Raw genomic sequence first — 21,278 nt, forward strand, 5'->3', positions numbered from 1 at the left:
TGAGGATATTTCCTTTTTCACCATAGCCCTCTATGGGCTTCCAAATATCACTTTGCCAATTCCACAAGAACTGTCTTAGCGAAAGGCTTCTTGAAGGGAAAGCTGCAACTCCGTGAGATGATTTCAAAGAACACAAAGAAGTTTCTCAGAAAGCTTCTTTCTCTTTGTTATCGGAGGATATTTCCTTTGGCCCTATAGTTTTCTAAGGGATCCGAAATATCTGTTCTCAGATTCCACAGAAATAAGGCTAGCAAAGAGATCCACGAAATACAGATGTAACTCTGTGAGATGAATTAACAGAACACCAAGAAGTTTCTCAGAAAACTTCTTTCCAGATTTCATCTGAGGATATTTCCTTTTTCACCATAGCCCTCAATGGGCTTCCAAATATCACTTTGCCAATTCCACAAGAACTGTCTTAGCGAAAGGCTTCTTGAGAGGAATGCTGTAACTCTGTGAGATGATTTCAAAGAACACAAAGAAGTTTCTCAGAAAGCTTCTTTCTCATTGTTATCGTAGGATATTTCCTTTGGCCCTATTGTGTTCTAAGGGATCCGAAATATCTCTTCTCAGATTCCACAGAAATAAAGCTAGCAAAGAGATACACGAAATACAGATGAAACTCTGAGAGATGAATTAACAGAACACTAAGCAGTTTCTCAGAAAGCTTCTTTCCAGATTTCATCTGAGGATATTTCCTTTTTCACCATAGCCCTCTATGGGCTTCCAAATATCACTTTGCCAATTCCACAAGAACTGTCTTAGCGAAAGGCTTCTTGAAGGTAAAGCTGCAACTCCGTGAAATGATTTCAAAGAACACAAAGAAGTTTCTCAGAAAGCTTCTTTCTCTTTGTTATCGGAGGATATTTCCTTTGGCCTATAGTGTTCTAAGGGATCCGAAATATCTGTTCTCAGATTCCAAGAAATAAAGCTAGCAAAGAGATCCTCGAAATACAGATGTAACTCTGTGAGATGAATTAACAGAACACTAAGCAGTTTCTCAGAAAGCTTCCTTCCAGATTTCATCTGAGGATATTTCCTTTTTCACCATAGCCCTCTATGGGCTTCCAAATATCACTTTGCCATTTCCACAAGAGCTGTCTTAGCGAAAGGCTTCTTGAGGGGAAAGCTGTAACTCTGTGAGATGATTTCAAAGAACACAAAGGAGTTTCTCAGAAAGCTTCTTTCTCTTTGTTATCGGAGGATATTTCCTTTGGCCCTATAGTGTTCTAAGGGATCCGAAATATCTCTTCTCAGATTCCAGAGAAATAAAGCTAGCAAAGAGATCCACGAAATACAGATGTAACTCTGTGAGATGAATTAACAGAACACTAAGCAGTTTCTCAGAAAGCTTCTTTCCAGATTTCTTCTGAGGATATTTCCTTTTTCACCATGGCCCTCTATGGGCTTCCAAATATCTCTTTGCCAATTCCAGAAGAACTGTCTTAGCGAAAGGCTTCTTGAGGGGAAAGCTGTAACTCTGTGAGATGACTTCAAAGAACACAAAGAAGTTTGTCAGAGAGCTTCTTTCTCTTTGTTATCGGAGGATATTTCCTTTGGCCCTATAGTGTTCTAAGTAATACGAAATATCTGTTCTCAGATTCCACAGAAATAAAGCTAGCAAAGAGATCCACGAAATACAGATGTAACTCTGTGAGATGAATTAACAGAACACAAAGAAGTTTCTCAGAAAGCTTCTTTCCAGATTTCATCTGAGGATATTTCGTTTTTCACCATAGCCCTCTATGGGCTTCCAAATATCACTTTGCCAATTCCACAAGAACTGTCTTAGCGAAAGGCTTCTTGAGGGGAAAGGTGTAACTCTGTGAGACGATTTAAAAAAACACAAAGAAGTTTGTCAGAGAGCTTGTTTCTCTTTGTTATCGGAGGATATTTCCTTAGGACCTATAGTTTTCAAAGGGATCCGAAATGTCTGTTCTCAGATTCCACAGAAATCAAGCTAGCAAAGAGATCCACGAAATACAGATGTAACTCTGTGAGATGAATTAACAGAACACTAAGCAGTTTCTCAGAAAGGTTCTTTCCAGATTTCATCTAACGATATTTCCTTTTTCACCATAGCCCTCTATGGGCTTCCAAATATCACTTTGCCAATTCGACAAGAACTGTCTTAGCGAAAGGCTTCTGGAGTGGAAAGCTGTAACTCTGTGAGATGATTTCACAGAACACAAAGAAGTTTCTCACAAAGCCTCTTTCTCTTTGTTATGGGAGGTTATTTGTTTTGGCCACATAGTGTTATAAGGGATCCCAAATATCTGTTCTCAGATTCCACAGAAATAAGGCTAGCAAAGAGATCCTCGAAATACTGATGTAACTCTGTGAGATGAATTAACAAAACACTAAGCAGTTTCTCAGAAAGCTTCTTTCCAGATTTCATCTGAGGATATTTCCTATTTCACCATAGCTCTCTATGGGCTTCCAAATATCACTTTGCCATTTCCACAAGAACTGTCTTACCGAAAGGCTTCTTGAGGGGAAAGCTGTAACTCTGTGAGATGATTTAAAAGAACACAAAGGAGTTTCTCAGAAAGCTTCTTTCTCTTTGTTATCGGAGGATATTTCCTTTGGCCCTATAGTGTTCTAAGGGATCCGAAATATCTCTTCTCAGATTGCACAGAAATAAAGCTAGCAAAGAGATCCACGAAATACAGATGTAACTCTGTGAGATGAATTAACAGAACACTAAGCAGTTTCTCAGAAAGCTTCTTTCCAGATTTCATCTGAGGATATTTCCTTTTTCACCATAGCCCTCTATGGGCTTCCAAATATCACTTTGCCAATTCCACAAGAACTGTCTTAGCGAAAGGCTTCTTGAAGGGAAAGCTGCAACTCCGGGAGATGATTTCAAAGAACACAAAGAAGTTTCTCAGAAAGCTGCTTTCTCTTTGTTATCGGAGGATATTTCCTTTCGCCCTATAGTGTTCTAAGGGATCCGATATATCTGTTCTCAGATTCCACAGAAAAAAAGCTAGCAAAGAGATCCACGAAATACAGATGTAACTCTGTGAGATGAATTAACAGAACACTAAGAAGTTTCTCAGAAAGCTTCTTTCCAGATTTCATCTGAGGATATTTCCTTTTTCACCATAGCCCTCTATAGGCTTCCAAATATCACTTTGCCAATTCCACAAAAACTGTCTTAGAGAAAGGCTTCTTGAGGGGAAAACTGTAACTCTCTGAGATGATTTCACAGAACACAAAGAAGTTTCTCAGAAAGCTTCTTTCTCTTTGTTATCCGAGGATATTTCCTTTGGCCCTATAGTGTTCTAAGGGATCCGAAATATCTCTTCTCAGATTCCACAGAAATAAAGCTAGCAAAGAGATCCACGAAATACAGATGTAACTCTGTGAGATGAATTAACAGAACACTAAGCAGTTTCTCAGAAAGCTTCTTTCCAGATTTCATCTGAGGATATTTCCTTTTTCACCATAGCCCTCTATGGGCTTCCAAATATCACTTTGCCAATTCCACAAGAACTGTCTTAGCGAAAGGCTTCTTGAAGGGAAAGCTGCAACTCTGTGAGATGATTTCAAAGAACACAAGGAAGTTTCTCAGAAAGCTTCTTTCTCTTTGTTATCAGAGGATATATCCTTTGGCCCTATAATGTTCTAAGTGATACGAAATATCTGTTCTCAGATTCCACAGAAATAAAGCTAGCAAAGAGATCCACGAAATACAGATGTAACTCTGTGAGATGAATTAACAGAACACTAAGTAGTTTCTCAGAAATCTTCTTTCCAGATTTCATCTGAGGATATTTCCTTTTTCACCATAGCCCTCTATGGGCTTCCAAATATCACTTTGCCATTTCCACAAGAACTGTCTTAGCGAAAGGCTTCTTGAGGGGAAAGCTGTAACTCTGTGAGATGATTTCAAAGAACACAAAGGAGTTTCTCAGAAAGCTTCTTTCTCTTTGTTATCGGAGGATATTTCCTTTGCCCCTATAGTGTTCTAAGGGATCCGAAATATCTGTTCTCAGATTGCACAGAAATAAAGCTAGCAAAGAGATCCACGAAATACAGATGTAACTCTGTGAGATGAATTAACAGAACACTAAGCAGTTTCTCAGAAAGCTTCTTTCCAGATTTCATCTGAGGATATTTCCTTTTTCACCATGGCCCTCTATGGGCTTCCAAATATCTCTTTGCCAATTCCACAAGAACTGTCTTAGCGAAAGGCTTCTTGAGGGGAAAGCTGTAACTCTGTGAGATGATTTCACAGAACACAAAGAAGTTTCTCACAAAGCTTCTTTCTCTTTGTTATGGGTGGTTATTTGTTTTGGCCCTATAGTGTTCTAAGGGATCCGAAATATCTGTTCTCAGATTCCACAGAAATAAGGCTAGCAAAGAGATCCTCGAAATACTGATGTAACTCTGTGAGATGAATTAACAGAACACTAAGCAGTTTCTCAGAAAGCTTCTTTCCAGATTTCCTCGGAGGATATTTCCTTTTTCACCATAGCCCTCTATGGACTTCGAAATATCTCTTTGCCAATTCCACAAAAACTGTCTTAGCGAAAGGCTTCTTGAGGGGAAAGCTGTAACTCTGTGAGATGATTTCCAAGAACACAAAGAAGTTTGTCAGAGAGCCTCTTTCTCTTTGTTATCGGAGGATATTTCCTTTCGCCCTATAGTGTTCTAAGGGATCCGATATCTCTGTTCTCAGATTCCACAGAAATAAAGCTAGCAAAGAGATCCACGAAATACAGATGTAACTCTGTGAGATGAATTAACAGAACACTAAGAAGTTTCTCAGAAAGCTTCTTTCCAGATTTCATCTGAGGATATTTCCTTTTTCACCATAGCCCTCTATGGGCTTCCAAATATCACTTTGCCAATTCCACAAGAACTGTCTTAGAGAAAGGCTTCTTGAGGGGAAAACTGTAACTCTCTGAGATGATTTCACAGAACACAAAGAAGTTTCTCAGAAAGCTTCTTTCTCTTTGTTATCCGAGGATATTTCCTTTGGCCCTATGGTGTTCTAAGGGATCCGAAATATCTCTTCTCAGATTCCACAGAAATAAAGCTAGCAAAGAGATCCACGAAATACAGATGTAACTCTGTGAGATGAATTAACAGAACACTAAGCAGTTTCTCAGAAAGCTTCTTTCCAGATTTCATCTGAGGATATTTCCTTTTTCACCATAGCCCTCTATGGGCTTCCAAATATCACTTTGCCAATTCCACAAGAACTGTCTTAGCGAAAGGCTTCTTGAGGGGAAAGCTGTAACTCTGTGAGATGATTTCAAAGAACACAAAGAAGTTTCTCAGAAAGCTTCTTTCTCTTTGTTATCGGAGGATTTTTCCTTTGGCCCTATAGTGTTCTAAGGGATCCGAAATATCTCTTCTCAGATTCCACAGAAATAAAGCTAGCAAAGAGATACACGAAATACAGATGAAACTCTGTGAGATGAATTAACAGAACACTAAGCAGTTTCTCAGAAAGCTTCTTTCCAGATTTCATCTGAGGATATTTCCTTTTTCACCGTAGCCCTCTATGGGCTTCCAAATATCACTTTGCCAATTCCACAAGAACTGTCTTAGCGAAAGGCTTCTTGAAGGGAAAGCTGCAACTCCGTGAAATGATTTCAAAGAACACAAAGAAGTTTCTCAGAAAGCTTCTTTCTCTTTGTTATCGGAGGATATTTCCTTTGGCCTATAGTGTTCTAAGGGATCCGAAATATCTGTTCTCAGATTCCACAGAAATAAAGCTAGCAAAGAGATCCACGAAATACAGATGAAACTCTGTGAGATGAATTAACAGAACACTAAGCAGTTTCTCAGAAAGCTTCTTTCCAGATTTCATCTGAGGATATTTCCTTTTTCACCATAGCCCTCTATGGGCTTCCAAATATCACTTTGCCATTTCCACAAGAACTGTCTTAGCGAAAGGCTTCTTGAGGGGAAAGCTGTAACTCTGTGAGATGATTTCAAAGAACACAAAGAAGTTTCTCAGAAAGCTTCTTTCTCTTTGTTATCGGAGGATATTTCCTTTGGCCTATAGTGTTCTAAGGGATCCGAAATATCTGTTCTCAGATTGCACAGAAATAAAGCTAGCAAAGAGATCCTCGAAACACAGATGTAACTCTGTGAGATGAATTAACAGAACACTAAGCAGTTTCTCAGAAAGCTTCTTTCCAGATTTCATCTGAGGATATTTCCTTTTTCACCATGGCCCTCTATGGGCTTCCAAATATCTCTTTGCCAATTCCACAAGAACTGTCTTAGCGAAAGGCTTCTTGAGGGGAAAGCTGTAACTCTGTGAGATGATTTCACAGAACACAAAGAAGTTTCTCACAAAGCTTCTTTCTCTTTGTTATGGGTGGTTATTTGTTTTGGCCCTATAGTGTTCTAAGGGATCCGAAATATCTGTTCTCAGATTCCACAGAAATAAGGCTAGCAAAGAGATCCTCGAAATACTGATGTAACTCTGTGAGATGAATTAACAGAACACTAAGCAGTTTCTCAGAAAGCTTCTTTCCAGATTTCCTCGGAGGATATTTCCTTTTTCACCATAGCCCTCTATGGACTTCGAAATATCTCTTTGCCAATTCCACAAGAACTGTCTTAGCGAAAGGCTTCTTGAGGGGAAAGCTGTAACTCTGTGAGATGATTTCCAAGAACACAAAGAAGTTTGTCAGAGAGCCTCTTTCTCTTTGTTATCGGAGGATATTTCCTTTCGCCCTATAGTGTTCTAAGGGATCCGATATCTCTGTTCTCAGATTCCACAGAAATAAAGCTAGCAAAGAGATCCACGAAATACAGATGTAACTCTGTGAGATGAATTAACAGAACACTAAGAAGTTTCTCAGAAAGCTTCTTTCCAGATTTCATCTGAGGATATTTCCTTTTTCACCATAGCCCTCTATGGGCTTCCAAATATCACTTTGCCAATTCCACAAGAACTGTCTTAGAGAAAGGCTTCTTGAGGGGAAAACTGTAACTCTCTGAGATGATTTCACAGAACACAAAGAAGTTTCTCAGAAAGCTTCTTTCTCTTTGTTATCCGAGGATATTTCCTTTGGCCCTATGGTGTTCTAAGGGATCCGAAATATCTCTTCTCAGATTCCACAGAAATAAAGCTAGCAAAGAGATCCACGAAATACAGATGTAACTCTGTGAGATGAATTAACAGAACACTAAGCAGTTTCTCAGAAAGCTTCTTTCCAGATTTCATCTGAGGATATTTCCTTTTTCACCATAGCCCTCTATGGGCTTCCAAATATCACTTTGCCAATTCCACAAGAACTGTCTTAGCGAAAGGCTTCTTGAGGGGAAAGCTGTAACTCTGTGAGATGATTTCAAAGAACACAAAGAAGTTTCTCAGAAAGCTTCTTTCTCTTTGTTATCGGAGGATTTTTCCTTTGGCCCTATAGTGTTCTAAGGGATCCGAAATATCTCTTCTCAGATTCCACAGAAATAAAGCTAGCAAAGAGATACACGAAATACAGATGAAACTCTGTGAGATGAATTAACAGAACACTAAGCAGTTTCTCAGAAAGCTTCTTTCCAGATTTCATCTGAGGATATTTCCTTTTTCACCGTAGCCCTCTATGGGCTTCCAAATATCACTTTGCCAATTCCACATGAACTGTCTTAGCGAAAGGCTTCTTGAAGGGAAAGCTGCAACTCCGTGAAATGATTTCAAAGAACACAAAGAAGTTTCTCAGAAAGCTTCTTTCTCTTTGTTATCGGAGGATATTTCCTTTGGCCTATAGTGTTCTAAGGGATCCGAAATATCTGTTCTCAGATTCCACAGAAATAAAGCTAGCAAAGAGATCCACGAAATACAGATGAAACTCTGTGAGATGAATTAACAGAACACTAAGCAGTTTCTCAGAAAGCTTCTTTCCAGATTTCATCTGAGGATATTTCCTTTTTCACCATAGCCCTCTATGGGCTTCCAAATATCACTTTGCCATTTCCACAAGAACTGTCTTAGCGAAAGGCTTCTTGAGGGGAAAGCTGTAACTCTGTGAGATGATTTCAAAGAACACAAAGAAGTTTCTCAGAAAGCTTCTTTCTCTTTGTTATCGGAGGATATTTCCTTTGGCCTATAGTGTTCTAAGGGATCCGAAATATCTGTTCTCAGATTCCACAGAAATAAAGCTAGCAAAGAGATCCTCGAAACACAGATGTAACTCTGTGAGATGAATTAACAGAACACTAAGCAGTTTCTCAGAAAGCTTCTTTCCAGATTTCATCTGAGGATATTTCCTTTTTCACCATAGCCCTCTATGGGCTTCCAAATATCACTTTGCCATTTCCACAAGAACTGTCTTAGCGAAAGGCTTCTTGAGGGGAAAGCTGTAACTCTGTGAGATGATTTCAAAGAACACAAAGAAGTTTCTCAGAAAGCTTCTTTCTCTTTGTTATCGGAGGATATTTCCTTTGGCCTATAGTGTTCTAAGGGATCCGAAATATCTGTTCTCAGATTCCACAGAAATAAAGCTAGCAAAGAGATCCTCGAAATACAGATGTAACTCTGTGAGATGAATTAACAGAACACTAAGCAGTTTCTCAGAAAGCTTCTTTCCAGATTTCATCTGAGGATATTTCCTTTTTCACCATAGCCCTCTATGGGCTTCCAAATATCACTTTGCCATTTCCACAAGAACTGTCTTAGCGAAAGGCTTCTTGAGGGGAAAGCTGTAACTCTGTGAGATGATTTCAAAGAACACAAAGGAGTTTCTCAGAAAGCTTCTTTCTCTTTGTTATCGGAGGATATTTCCTTTGGCCTCTAGTGTTCTAAGGGATCCGAAATATCTCTTCTCAGATTCCACAGAAATAAAGCTAGCAAAGAGATCCACGAAATACAGATGTAACTCTGTGAGATGAATTGACAGAACACTAAGCAGTTTCTCAGAAAGCTTCTTTCCAGATTTCTTCTGAGGATATTTCCTTTTTCACCATGGCCCTCTATGGGCTTCCAAATATCTCTTTGCCAATTCCAGAAGAACTGTATTAGCGAAAGGCTTCTTGAGGGGAAAGCTGTAACTCTGTGAGATGATTACAAAGAACACAAAGAAGTTTGTCAGAGAGCTTCTTTCTCTTTGTTATCGGAGGATATTTCCTTTGGCCCTATAGTGTTCTAAGGGATCCGAAATATCTGTTCTCAGATTCCACAGAAATAAGGCTAGCAAAGAGATCCTCGAAATACAGATGTAACTCTGTGAGATGAATTAACAGAACACTAAGCAGTTTCTCAGAAAGCTTCTTTCCAGATTTCATCTGAGGATATTTCCTTTTTCACTATAGCCCTCTATGGGCTTCCAAATATCACTTTGCCAATTCCACAAGAACTGTCTTAGCGAAAGGCTTCTTGAGGGGAAAGCTGTAACTCTGTGAGATGATTTCAAAGAACACAAAGAAGTTTCTCAGAAAGCTTCTTTCTCTTTGTTATCGGAGGATATTTCCTTTGGCCCTATAGTTTTCTAAGGGATCCAAAATATCTGTTCTCAGATTCCACAGAAATAAGGCTAGCAAAGAGATCCACGAAATACAGATGTAACTCTGTGAGATGAATTAACAGAACACCAAGAAGTTTCTCAGAAAACTTCTTTCCAGATTTCATCTGAGGATATTTCCTTTTTCACCATAGCCCTCAATGGGCTTTCAAATATCACTTTGCCAATTCCAGAAGAACTGTCTTAGCGAAAGGCTTCTTGAGAGGAATGCTGTAACTCTGTGAGATGATTTCAAAGAACACAAAGAAGTTTCTCAGAAAGCTTCTTTCTCTTTGTTATCGTAGGATATTTCCTTTGGCCCTATAGTGTTGTAAGGGATCCGAAATATCTCTTCTCAGATTCCACAGAAATAAAGCTAGCAAAGAGATACACGAAATACGGATGAAACTCTGTGAGATCAATTAACAGAACACTAAGCAGTTTCTCAGAAAGCTTCTTTCCAGATTTCATCTGAGGATATTTCCTTTTTCACCATAGCCCTCTATGGGCTTCCAAGTATCACTTTGCCAATTCCACAAGAACTGTCTTAGCGAAAGGCTTCTTGAAGGGAAAGCTGCAACTCCGGGAGATGATTTCAAAGAACACAAAGAAGTTTCTCAGAAAGCTTCTTTCTCTTTGTTATCGGAGGATATTTCCTTTGGCCTGTAGTGTTCTAAGGGATCCGAAATATCTGTTCTCAGATTCCACAGAAATAAAGCTAGCAAAGAGATCCACGAAATACAGATGTAACTCTGTGAGATGAATTAACAGAACACTAAGCAGTTTCTCAGAAAGCTTCTTTCCAGATTTCAACTGAGGATATTTCCTTTTTCACCATAGCCCTCTATGGGCTTCCAAATATCACTTTGCCAATTCCACAAGAACTGTCCTAGAGAAAGGCTTCTTGAAGGGAAAGCTGCAACTCTGTGAGATGATTTCAAAGAACACAAGGAAGTTTCTCAGAAAGCTTCTTTCTCTTTGTTATCGGAGGATATTTCCTTTGGCCCTATAGTGTTCTAAGTGATACGAAATATCTGTTCTCAGATTCCACAGAAATAAAGCTAGCAAAGAGATCCACGAAATACAGATGTAACTCTGTGAGATGAATTAACAGAACACAAAGAAGTTTCTCAGAAAGCTTCTTTCCAGATTTCATCTGAGGATATTTCCTTTTTCACCATAGCCCTCTATGGGCTTCCAAATATCACTTTGCCAATTCCACAAGAACTGTCTTAGCGAAAGGCTTCTTGAGGGGAAAGGTGTAACCCTGTGAGACGATTTCAAAAAACACAAAGAAGTTTGTCAGAGAGCTTCTTTCTCTTTGTTATCGGAGGATATTTCCTTAGGACCTATAGTTTTCAAAGGGATCCGAAATGTCTGTTCTCAGATTCCACAGAAATAAAGCTAGCAAAGAGATCCACGAAATACAGATGTAACTCTGTGAGATGAATTAACAGAACACTAAGCAGTTTCTCAGAAAGGTTCTTTCCAGATTTCATCTAACGATATTTCCTTTTTCACCATAGCCCTCTATGGGCTTCCAAATATCACTTTGCCAATTCCACAAGAACTGTCTTAGCGAAAGGCTTCTAGAGTGGAAAGCTGTAACTCTGTGAGATGATTTCACAGAACACAAAGAAGTTTCTCACAAAGCCTCTTTCTCTTTGTTATGGGAGGTTATTTGTTTTGGCCACATAGTGTTATAAGGGATCCCAAATATCTGTTCTCAGATTCCACAGAAATAAGGCTAGCAAAGAGATCCTCGAAATACTGATGTAACTCTGTGAGATGAATTAACAAAACACTAAGCAGTTTCTCAGAAAGCTTCTTTCCAGATTCCATCTGAGGATATTTCCTATTTCACCATAGCCCTCTATGGGCTTCCAAATATCACTTTGCCATTTCCACAAGAACTGTCTTACCGAAAGGCTTCTTGAGGGGAAAGCTGTAACTCTGTGAGATGATTTAAAAGAACACAAAGGAGTTTCTCAGAAAGCTTCTTTCTCTTTGTTATCGGAGGATATTTCCTTTGGCCCTATAGTGTTCTAAGGGATCCGAAATATCTCTTCTCAGATTGCACAGAAATAAAGCTAGCAAAGAGATCCACGAAATACAGATGTAACTCTGTGAGATGAATTAACAGAACAGTAAGCAGTTTCTCAGAAAGCTTCTTTCCAGATTTCATCTGAGGATATTTCCTTTTTCACCATAGCCCTCTATGGGCTTCCAAATATCACTTTGCCAATTCCACAAGAACTGTCTTAGAGAAAGGCTTCTTGAGGGGAAAACTGTAACTCTCTGAGATGATTTCACAGAACACAAAGAAGTTTCTCAGAAAGCTTCTTTCTCTTTGTTATCGGAGGATTTTTCCTTTGGCCCTATAGTGTTCTAAGGGATCCGAAATATCTCTTCTCAGATTCCACAGAAATAAAGCTAGCAAAGAGATACACGAAATACAGATGAAACTCTGTGAGATGAATTAACAGAACACTAAGCAGTTTCTCAGAAAGCTTCTTTCCAGATTTCATCTGAGGATATTTCCTTTTTCACCGTAGCCCTCTATGGGCTTCCAAATATCACTTTGCCAATTCCACAAGAACTGTCTTAGCGAAAGGCTTCTTGAAGGGAAAGCTGCAACTCCGTGAAATGATTTCAAAGAACACAAAGAAGTTTCTCAGAAAGCTTCTTTCTCTTTGTTATCGGAGGATATTTCCTTTGGCCTATAGTGTTCTAAGGGATCCGAAATATCTGTTCTCAGATTCCACAGAAATAAAGCTAGCAAAGAGATCCACGAAATACAGATGAAACTCTGTGAGATGAATTAACAGAACACTAAGCAGTTTCTCAGAAAGCTTCTTTCCAGATTTCATCTGAGGATATTTCCTTTTTCACCATAGCCCTCTATGGGCTTCCAAATATCACTTTGCCATTTCCACAAGAACTGTCTTAGCGAAAGGCTTCTTGAGGGGAAAGCTGTAACTCTGTGAGATGATTTCAAAGAACACAAAGAAGTTTCTCAGAAAGCTTCTTTCTCTTTGTTATCGGAGGATATTTCCTTTGGCCTATAGTGTTCTAAGGGATCCGAAATATCTGTTCTCAGATTCCACAGAAATAAAGCTAGCAAAGAGATCCTCGAAATACAGATGTAACTCTGTGAGATGAATTAACAGAACACTAAGCAGTTTCTCAGAAAGCTTCTTTCCAGATTTCATCTGAGGATATTTCCTTTTTCACCATAGCCCTCTATGGGCTTCCAAATATCACTTTGCCATTTCCACAAGAACTGTCTTAGCGAAAGGCTTCTTGAGGGGAAAGCTGTAACTCTGTGAGATGATTTCAAAGAACACAAAGGAGTTTCTCAGAAAGCTTCTTTCTCTTTGTTATCGGAGGATATTTCCTTTGGCCTCTAGTGTTCTAAGGGATCCGAAATATCTCTTCTCAGATTCCACAGAAATAAAGCTAGCAAAGAGATCCACGAAATACAGATGTAACTCTGTGAGATGAATTAACAGAACACTAAGCAGTTTCTCAGAAAGCTTCTTTCCAGATTTCTTCTGAGGATATTTCCTTTTTCACCATGGCCCTCTATGGGCTTCCAAATATCTCTTTGCCAATTCCAGAAGAACTGTCTTAGCGAAAGGCTTCTTGAGGGGAAAGCTGTAACTCTGTGAGATGATTTCAAAGAACACAAAGAAGTTTGTCAGAGAGCTTCTTTCTCTTTGTTATCGGAGGATATTTCCTTTGGCCCTATAGTGTTCTAAGGGATCCGAAATATCTGTTCTCAGATTCCACAGAAATAAGGCTAGCAAAGAGATCCTCGAAATACAGATGTAACTCTGTGAGATGAATTAACAGAACACTAAGCAGTTTCTCAGAAAGCTTCTTTCCAGATTTCATCTGAGGATATTTCCTTTTTCACTATAGCCCTCTATGGGCTTCCAAATATCACTTTGCCAATTCCACAAGAACTGTCTTAGCGAAAGGCTTCTTGAGGGGAAAGCTGTAACTCTGTGAGATGATTTCAAAGAACACAAAGAAGTTTCTCAGAAAGCTTCTTTCTCTTTGTTATCGGAGGATATTTCCTTTGGCCCTATAGTTTTCTAAGGGATCCAAAATATCTGTTCTCAGATTCCACAGAAATAAGGCTAGCAAAGAGATCCACGAAATACAGATGTAACTCTGTGAGATGAATTAACAGAACACCAAGAAGTTTCTCAGAAAACTTCTTTCCAGATTTCATCTGAGGATATTTCCTTTTTCACCATAGCCCTCAATGGGCTTTCAAATATCACTTTGCCAATTCCAGAAGAACTGTCTTAGCGAAAGGCTTCTTGAGAGGAATGCTGTAACTCTGTGAGATGATTTCAAAGAACACAAAGAAGTTTCTCAGAAAGCTTCTTTCTCTTTGTTATCGTAGGATATTTCCTTTGGCCCTATAGTGTTGTAAGGGATCCGAAATATCTCTTCTCAGATTCCACAGAAATAAAGCTAGCAAAGAGATACACGAAATACAGATGAAACTCTGTGAGAGGAATTAACAGAACACTAAGCAGTTTCTCAGAAAGCTTCTTTCCAGATTTCATCTGAGGATATTTCCTTTTTCACCATAGCCCTCTATGGGCTTCCAAGTATCACTTTGCCAATTCCACAAGAACTGTCTTAGCGAAAGGCTTCTTGAAGGGAAAGCTGCAACTCCGGGAGATGATTTCAAAGAACACAAAGAAGTTTGTCAGAGAGCTTCTTTCTCTTTGTTATCGGAGGATATTTCCTTTGGCCCCATAGTGTTCTAAGGGGTCCGAAATATCTGTTCTCAGATTCCACAGAAATAAAGCTAGCAAAGAGATCCACGAAATACCGATGTAACTCTGTGAGATGAATTAACAGAACACTAAGCAGTTTCTCAGAAAGCTTCTTTCCAGATTTCATCTGAGGATATTTCCTTTTTCACCATAGCCCTCTATGGGCTTCCAAATATCACTTTGCCAATTCCACAAGAACTGTCTTAGCGAAAGGCTTCTTCAAGGTAAAGCTGCAACTCTGTGAGATGATTTCAAAGAACACAAGGAAGTTTCTCAGAAAGCTTCTTTCTCTTTGTTATCGGAGGATATTTCCTTTGGCACTATAGTGTTCTAAGGGATACGAAATATCTGTTCTCAGATTCCACAGAAATAAAGCTAGCAAAGAGATCCTCGAAATACAGATGTAACTCTGTGAGATGAATTAACAGAACACAAAGAAGTTTCTCAGAAAGCTTCTTTCCAGATTTCATCTGAGGATATTTCCTTTTTCACCATAGCCCTCTATGGGCTTCCAAATATCACTTTGCCAATTCCACAAGAACTGTCTTAGCGAAAGGCTTCTTGAGGGGAAAGGTGTAACCCTGTGAGACGATTTCAAAAAACACAAAGAAGTTTGTCAGAGAGCTTCTTTCTCTTTGTTATCGGAGGATATTTCCTTAGGACCTATAGTTTTCAAAGGGATCCGAAATGTCTGTTCTCAGATTCCACAGAAATAAAGCTAGCAAAGAGATGCACGAAATACAGATGTAACTCTGTGAGATGAATTAACAGAACACTAAGAAGTTTCTCAGAAAGCTTCTTTCCAGATTTCATCTGAGGATATTTCCTTTTTCACCATAGCCCTCTATGGGCTTCCAAATATCACTTTGCCAATTCCACAAGAACTGTCTTACAGAAAGGCTTCTTGAGGGGAAAACTGTAACTCTCTGAGATGATTTCACAGAACACAAAGAAGTTTCTCAGAAAGCTTCTTTCTCTTTGTTATCCGAGGATATTTCCTTTGGCCCTATAGTGTTCTAAGTGATACGAAATATCTGTTCTCAGATTCCACAGAAATAAAGCTAGCAAAGAGATCCACGAAATACAGATGTAACTCTGTGAGATGAATTAACAGAACACTAAGCAGTTTCTCAGAAAGCTTCTTTCCAGATTTCATCTGAGGATATTTCCTTTTTCACCATAGCCCTCTATGGGCTTCCAAATATCACTTTGCCAATTCCACAAGAACTGTCTTAGCGAAAGGCTTCTTGAAGGGAAGGCTGCAACTCTGTGAGATGATTTCAAAGAACACAAGGAAGTTTCTCAGAAAGCTTCTTTCTCTTTGTTATCAGAGGATATATCCTTTGGCCCTATAGTGTTCTAAGTGATACGAAATATCTGTTCTCAGATTCCACAGAAATAAAGCTAGCAAAGAGATCCACGAAATACAGATGTAACTCTGTGAGATGAATTAACAGAACACTAAGTAGTTTCTCAGAAATCTTCTTTCCAGATTTCATCTGAGGATATTTCCTTTTTCACCGTAGCCCTCTATGGGCTTCCAAATATCACTTTGCCAATTCCACAAGAACTGTCTTAGCGAAAGGTTTCTGGAGTGGAAAGCTGTAACTCTTTGAGATGATTTCACAGAACACAAAGAAGTTTTTCACAAAGCTTCTTTCTCTTTGTTATGGGAGGCTATTTGTTTTGGCCATATAGTGTTATAAGGGATCCCAAATATCTGTTCTCAGATTCAACAGAAATAAGGCTAGCAAAGAGATCCTCGAAATACTGATGTAACTCTGTGAGATGAATTAACAGAACACTAAGCAGTTTCTCAGAAAGCTTCTTTCCAGATTTCATCTGAGGATATTTCCTTTTTCACCATAGCCCTCTATGGGCTTCCAAATATCACTTTGCCATTTCCACAAGAACTGTCTTAGCGAAAGGCTTCTTGAGGGGAAAGCTGTAACTCTGTGAGATGATTTCAAAGAACACAAAGGAGTTTCTCAGAAAGCTTCTTTCTCTTTGTTATCGGAGAATATTTCCTTTGCCCCTATAGTGTTCTAAGGGATCCGAAATATCTGTTCTCAGATTGCACAGAAATAAAGCTAGCAAAGAGATCCACGAAATACAGATGTAACTCTGTGAGATGAATTAACAGAACACTAAGCAGTTTCTCAGAAAGCTTCTTTCCAGATTTCATCTGAGGATATTTCCTTTTTCACCATGGCCCTCTATGGGCTTCCAAATATCTCTTTGCCAATTCCACAAGAACTGTCTTAGCGAAAGGCATCTTGAGGGGAAAGCTGTAACTCTGTGAGATGATTTCACAGAACACAAAGAAGTTTCTCACAAAGCTTCTTTCTCTTTGTTACGGGTGGTTATTTGTTTTGGCCCTATAGTGTTCTAAGGGATCCGAAATATCTGTTCTCAGATTCCACAGAAATAAGGCTAGCAAAGAGATCCTCGAAATACTGATGTAACTCTGTGAGATGAATTAACAGAACACTAAGCAGTTTCTCAGAAAGCTTCTTTCCAGATTTCCTCGGAGGATATTTCCTTTTTCACCATAGCCCTCTATGGACTTCGAAATATCTCTTTGCCAATTCCACAAGAACTGTCTTAGCGAAAGGCTTCTTGAGGGGAAAGCTGTAACTCTGTGAGATGATTTCCAAGAACACAAAGAAGTTTGTCAGAGAGCTTCTTTCTCTTTGTTATCGGAGGATATTTCCTTTGGCCCCATAGTGTTCTTAGGGATCCGAAATATCTGTTCTCAGATTGCACAGAAATAAAGCTAGCAAAGAGGTCCACGAAATACCGATGTAACTCTGTGAGATGAATTAACAGAACACTAAGCGGTTTCTCAGAAAGCTTCTTTCCAGATTTCATCTGAGGATATTTCCTTTTTCACCATAGCCCTCTATGGGCTTTCAAATATCACTTTGCCAATTCCACAAGAACTGTCTTAGCGAAAGGCTTCTTGAGGTGAAAGCTGCAACTCTGTGAGATGATTTCAAAGAACACAAAGGAGTTTCTCAGAAAGCTTCTTTCTCTTTGTTATCGGAGGATATTTCCTTTGGCCCTATAGTGTTCTAAGGGATCCGAAATATCTCTTCTCAGATTCCACAGAAATAAAGCTAGCAAAGAGATCCACGAAATACAGATGTAACTCTGTGAGATGAATTAACAGAACACTAAGCAGTTTCTCAGAGAGCTTCTTTCCAGATTTCATCTGAGGATATTTCCTTTTTCACCATGGCCCTCTATGGGCTTCCAAATATCTCTTTGCCAATTCCACAAGAACTGTCTTAGCGAAAGGCTTCTTGAGGGGAAAGCTGTAACTCTGTGAGATGATTTCAAAGAACACAAAGAAGTTTCTCAGAAAGCTTCTTTCTCTTTGTTATCGGAGGATATTTCCTTTGGCCCTATAGCGTTCTAAGGGATCCGAAATATGTGTTCTCAGATTCCACAGAAATAAGGCTAGCAAAGAGATCCTCGAAATACAGATGTAACTCTGTGAGATGAATTAACAGAACACTAAGCAGTTTCTCAGAAAGCTTCTTTCCAGATTTCATCTGAGGATATTTCCTTTTTCACTATAGCCCTCTATGGGCTTCCAAATATCACTTTGCCAATTCCACAAGAACTGTCTTAGCGAAAGGCTTCTTGAGAGGAATGCTGTAACTCTGTGAGATGATTTCAAAGAACACAAAGAAGTTTCTCAGAAAGCTTCTTTCTCTTTGTTATCGTAGGATATTTCCTTTGGCCCTATAGTGTTCTAAGGGATCCGAAATATCTCTTCTCAGATTCCACAGAAATAAAGCTAGCAAAGAGATACACGAAATACAGATGAAACTCTGTGAGATGAATTAACAGAACACTAAGCAGTTTCTCAGAAAGCTTCTTTCCAGATTTCATCTGAGGATATTTCCTTTTTCACCATAGCCCTCTATGGGCTTCCAAGTATCACTTTGCCAATTCCACAAGAACTGTCTTAGCGAAAGGCTTCTTGAAGGGAAAGCTGCAACTCCGTGAGATGATTTCAAAGAACACAAAGAAGTTTCTCAGAAAGCTTCTTTCTCTTTGTTATCGGAGGATATTTCCTTTGGCCTATAGTGTTCTAAGGGATCCGAAATATCTGTTCTCAGATTCCACAGAAATAATGCTAGCAAAGAGATCCACGAAATACAGATGTAACTCTGTGAGATGAATTAACAGAACACTAAGCAGTTTATCAGAAAGCTTCTTTCCAGATTTCAACTGAGGATATTTCCTTTTTCACCATAGCCCTCTATGGGCTTCCAAATATCACTTTGCCAATTCCACAAGAACTGTCCTAGAGAAAGGCTTCTTGAGGGGAAAACTGTAACTCTCTGAAATGTTTTCACAGAACACAAAGAAGTTTCTCAGAAAGCTTCTTTCTATTTGTTATCCGAGGATATTTCCTTTGGCCCTATAGTGTTCTAAGGGATCCGAAATATCTGTTCTCAGATTCCACAGAAATAAGGCTAGCAAAGAGATCCAGGAAATACAGATGTAACTCTATGAGATGAATTAACAGAACACAAAGCAGTTTCTCAGAAAGCTTCTTTCCAGATTTCATCTGAGGATATTTCCTTTTTCACCATAGCCCTCTATGGGCTTCCAAATATCACTTTGCCAATTCCACAAGAACTGTCTTAGCAAAAGGCTTCTTGAGGGGAAAGCTGTAACTCTGTTAGATGATTTCAAAGAACACAAAGAAGTTTCTCAGAAAGCTTCTTTCTCTTTGTTATCGGAGGATATTTCCTTTGACCCTATAGTGTTCTAAGGGATCCGAAATATCTCTTCTCAGATTCCACAGAAATAAAGCTAGCAAAGAGATCCACGAAATACAGATGTAACTCTGTGAGATGAATTAACAGAACACTAAGCAGTATCTCAGAAAGCTTTTTTCCAGATTTCCTCGGAGGATATTTCCTTTTTCACCATAGCCCTCTACGGGCTTCAAAATATCTCTTTGCCAATTCCACAAGAACTCTCTTAGCGAAAGGCTTCTTGAGGGGAAAGCTGTAACTCTGTGAGATGATTTCAAAGAACACAAAGAAGTTTGTCAGAGAGCTTCTTTCTCTTTGTTATCGGAGGATATTTCCTTTGGCCCCATAGTGTTCTAAGGGATCCGAAATATCTGTTCTCAGATTCCACAGAAATAAAGCTAGCAAAGAGATCCACGAAATACCGATGTAACTCTGTGAGATGAATTAACAGAACACTAAGCAGTTTCTCAGAAAGCTTCTTTCCAGATTTCATCTGAGGATATTTCCTTTTTCACCATAGCCCTCTATGGGCTTCCAAATATCACTTTGCCAATTCCACAAGAACTGTCTTAGCGAAAGGCTTCTTCAAGGGAAAGCTGCAACTCTGTGAGATGATTTCAAAGAACACAAGGAAGTTTCTCAGAAAGCTTCTTTCTCTTTGTTATCGGAGGATATTTCCTTTGGCACTATAGTGTTCTAAGTGATACGAAATATCTGTTCTCAGATTCCACAGAAATAAAGCTAGCAAAGAGATCCTCGAAATACAGATGTAACTCTGTGAGATGAATTAACAGAACACAAAGAAGTTTCTCAGAAAGCTTCTTTCCAGATTTCATCTGAGGATATTTCCTTTTTCACCATAGCCCTCTATGGGCTTCCAAATATCACTTTGCCAATTCCACAAGAACTGTCTTAGCGAAAGGCTTCTTGAGGGGAAAGGTGTAACTCTGTGAGACGATTTCAAAAAACACAAAGAAGTTTGTCACAGAGCTTCTTTCTCTTTGTTATCGGAGGATATTTCCTTAGGACCTAGAGTGTTCAAAGGGATCCGAAATGTCTGTTCTCAGATTCCACAGAAATAAAGCTAGCAAAGAGATCCACGAAATACAGATGTAACTCTGTGAGATGAATTAACAGAACACTAAGCAGTTTCTCAGAAAGGTTCTTTCCAGATTTCATCTAAAGATATTTCCTTTTTCACCATAGCCCTCTAAGGGCTTCCAAATATCACTTTGCCAATTCCACAAGAACTGTCTTAGCGAAAGGCTTCTGGAGTGGAAAGCTGTAACTCTGTGAGATGATTTCACAGAACACAAAGAAGTTTCTCACAAAGCCTCTTTCTCTTTGTTATGGGAGGTTATTTGTTTTGGCCACATAGCGTTATAAGGGATCCCAAATATCTGTTCTCAGATTCCACAGAAATAAGGCTAGCAAAGAGATCCTCGAAATATTGATGTAACTCTGTGAGATGAATTAACAAAACACTAAGCAGTTTCTCAGAAAGCTTCTTTCCAGATTTCATCTGAGGATATTTCCTTTTTCACCATAGCCCTCTAAGGGCTTCCAAATATCACTTTGCCATTTCCACAAGAACTGTCTTACCGAAAGGCTTCTTGAGGGGAAGCTGTAACTTCTGTGAGATGATTTAAAAGAACACAAAGGAGTTTCTCAGAAAGCTTCTTTCTCTTTGTTATCGGAGGATATTTCCTTTGGCCCTATAGTGTTCTAAGGGATCCGAAATATCTCTTCTCAGATTGCACAGAAATAAAGCTAGCAAAGAGATCCACGAAATACAGATGTAACTCTGTGAGATGAATTAACAGAACAGTAAGCAGTTTCTCAGAAAGCTTCTTTCCAGATTTCATCTGAGGATATTTCCTTTTTCACCATAGCCCTCAATGGGCTTCCAAATATCACTTTGCCAATTCCACAAGAACTGTCTTAGAGAATGGCTTCTTGAGGGGAAAACTGTAACTCTCTGAGATGATTTCACAGAACACAAAGAAGTTTCTCAGAAAGCTTCTTTCTCTTTGTTATCCGAGGATATTTCCTTTGGCCCTATAGTGTTCTAAGGGATCCGAAATATCTGTTCTCAGATTCCACAGAAATAAAGCTAGCAAAGAGATCCACGAAATACAGATGTAACTCTGTGAGATGAATTAACAGAACACTAAGCAGTTTCTCAGAAAGCTTCTTTCCAGATTTCATCTGAGGATATTTCCTTTTTCACCATA

Source organism: Macaca mulatta, chromosome 18, assembly GCF_049350105.2.
Source record: "Macaca mulatta isolate MMU2019108-1 chromosome 18, T2T-MMU8v2.0, whole genome shotgun sequence".
Lineage (NCBI taxonomy): Eukaryota > Metazoa > Chordata > Mammalia > Primates > Cercopithecidae > Macaca > Macaca mulatta.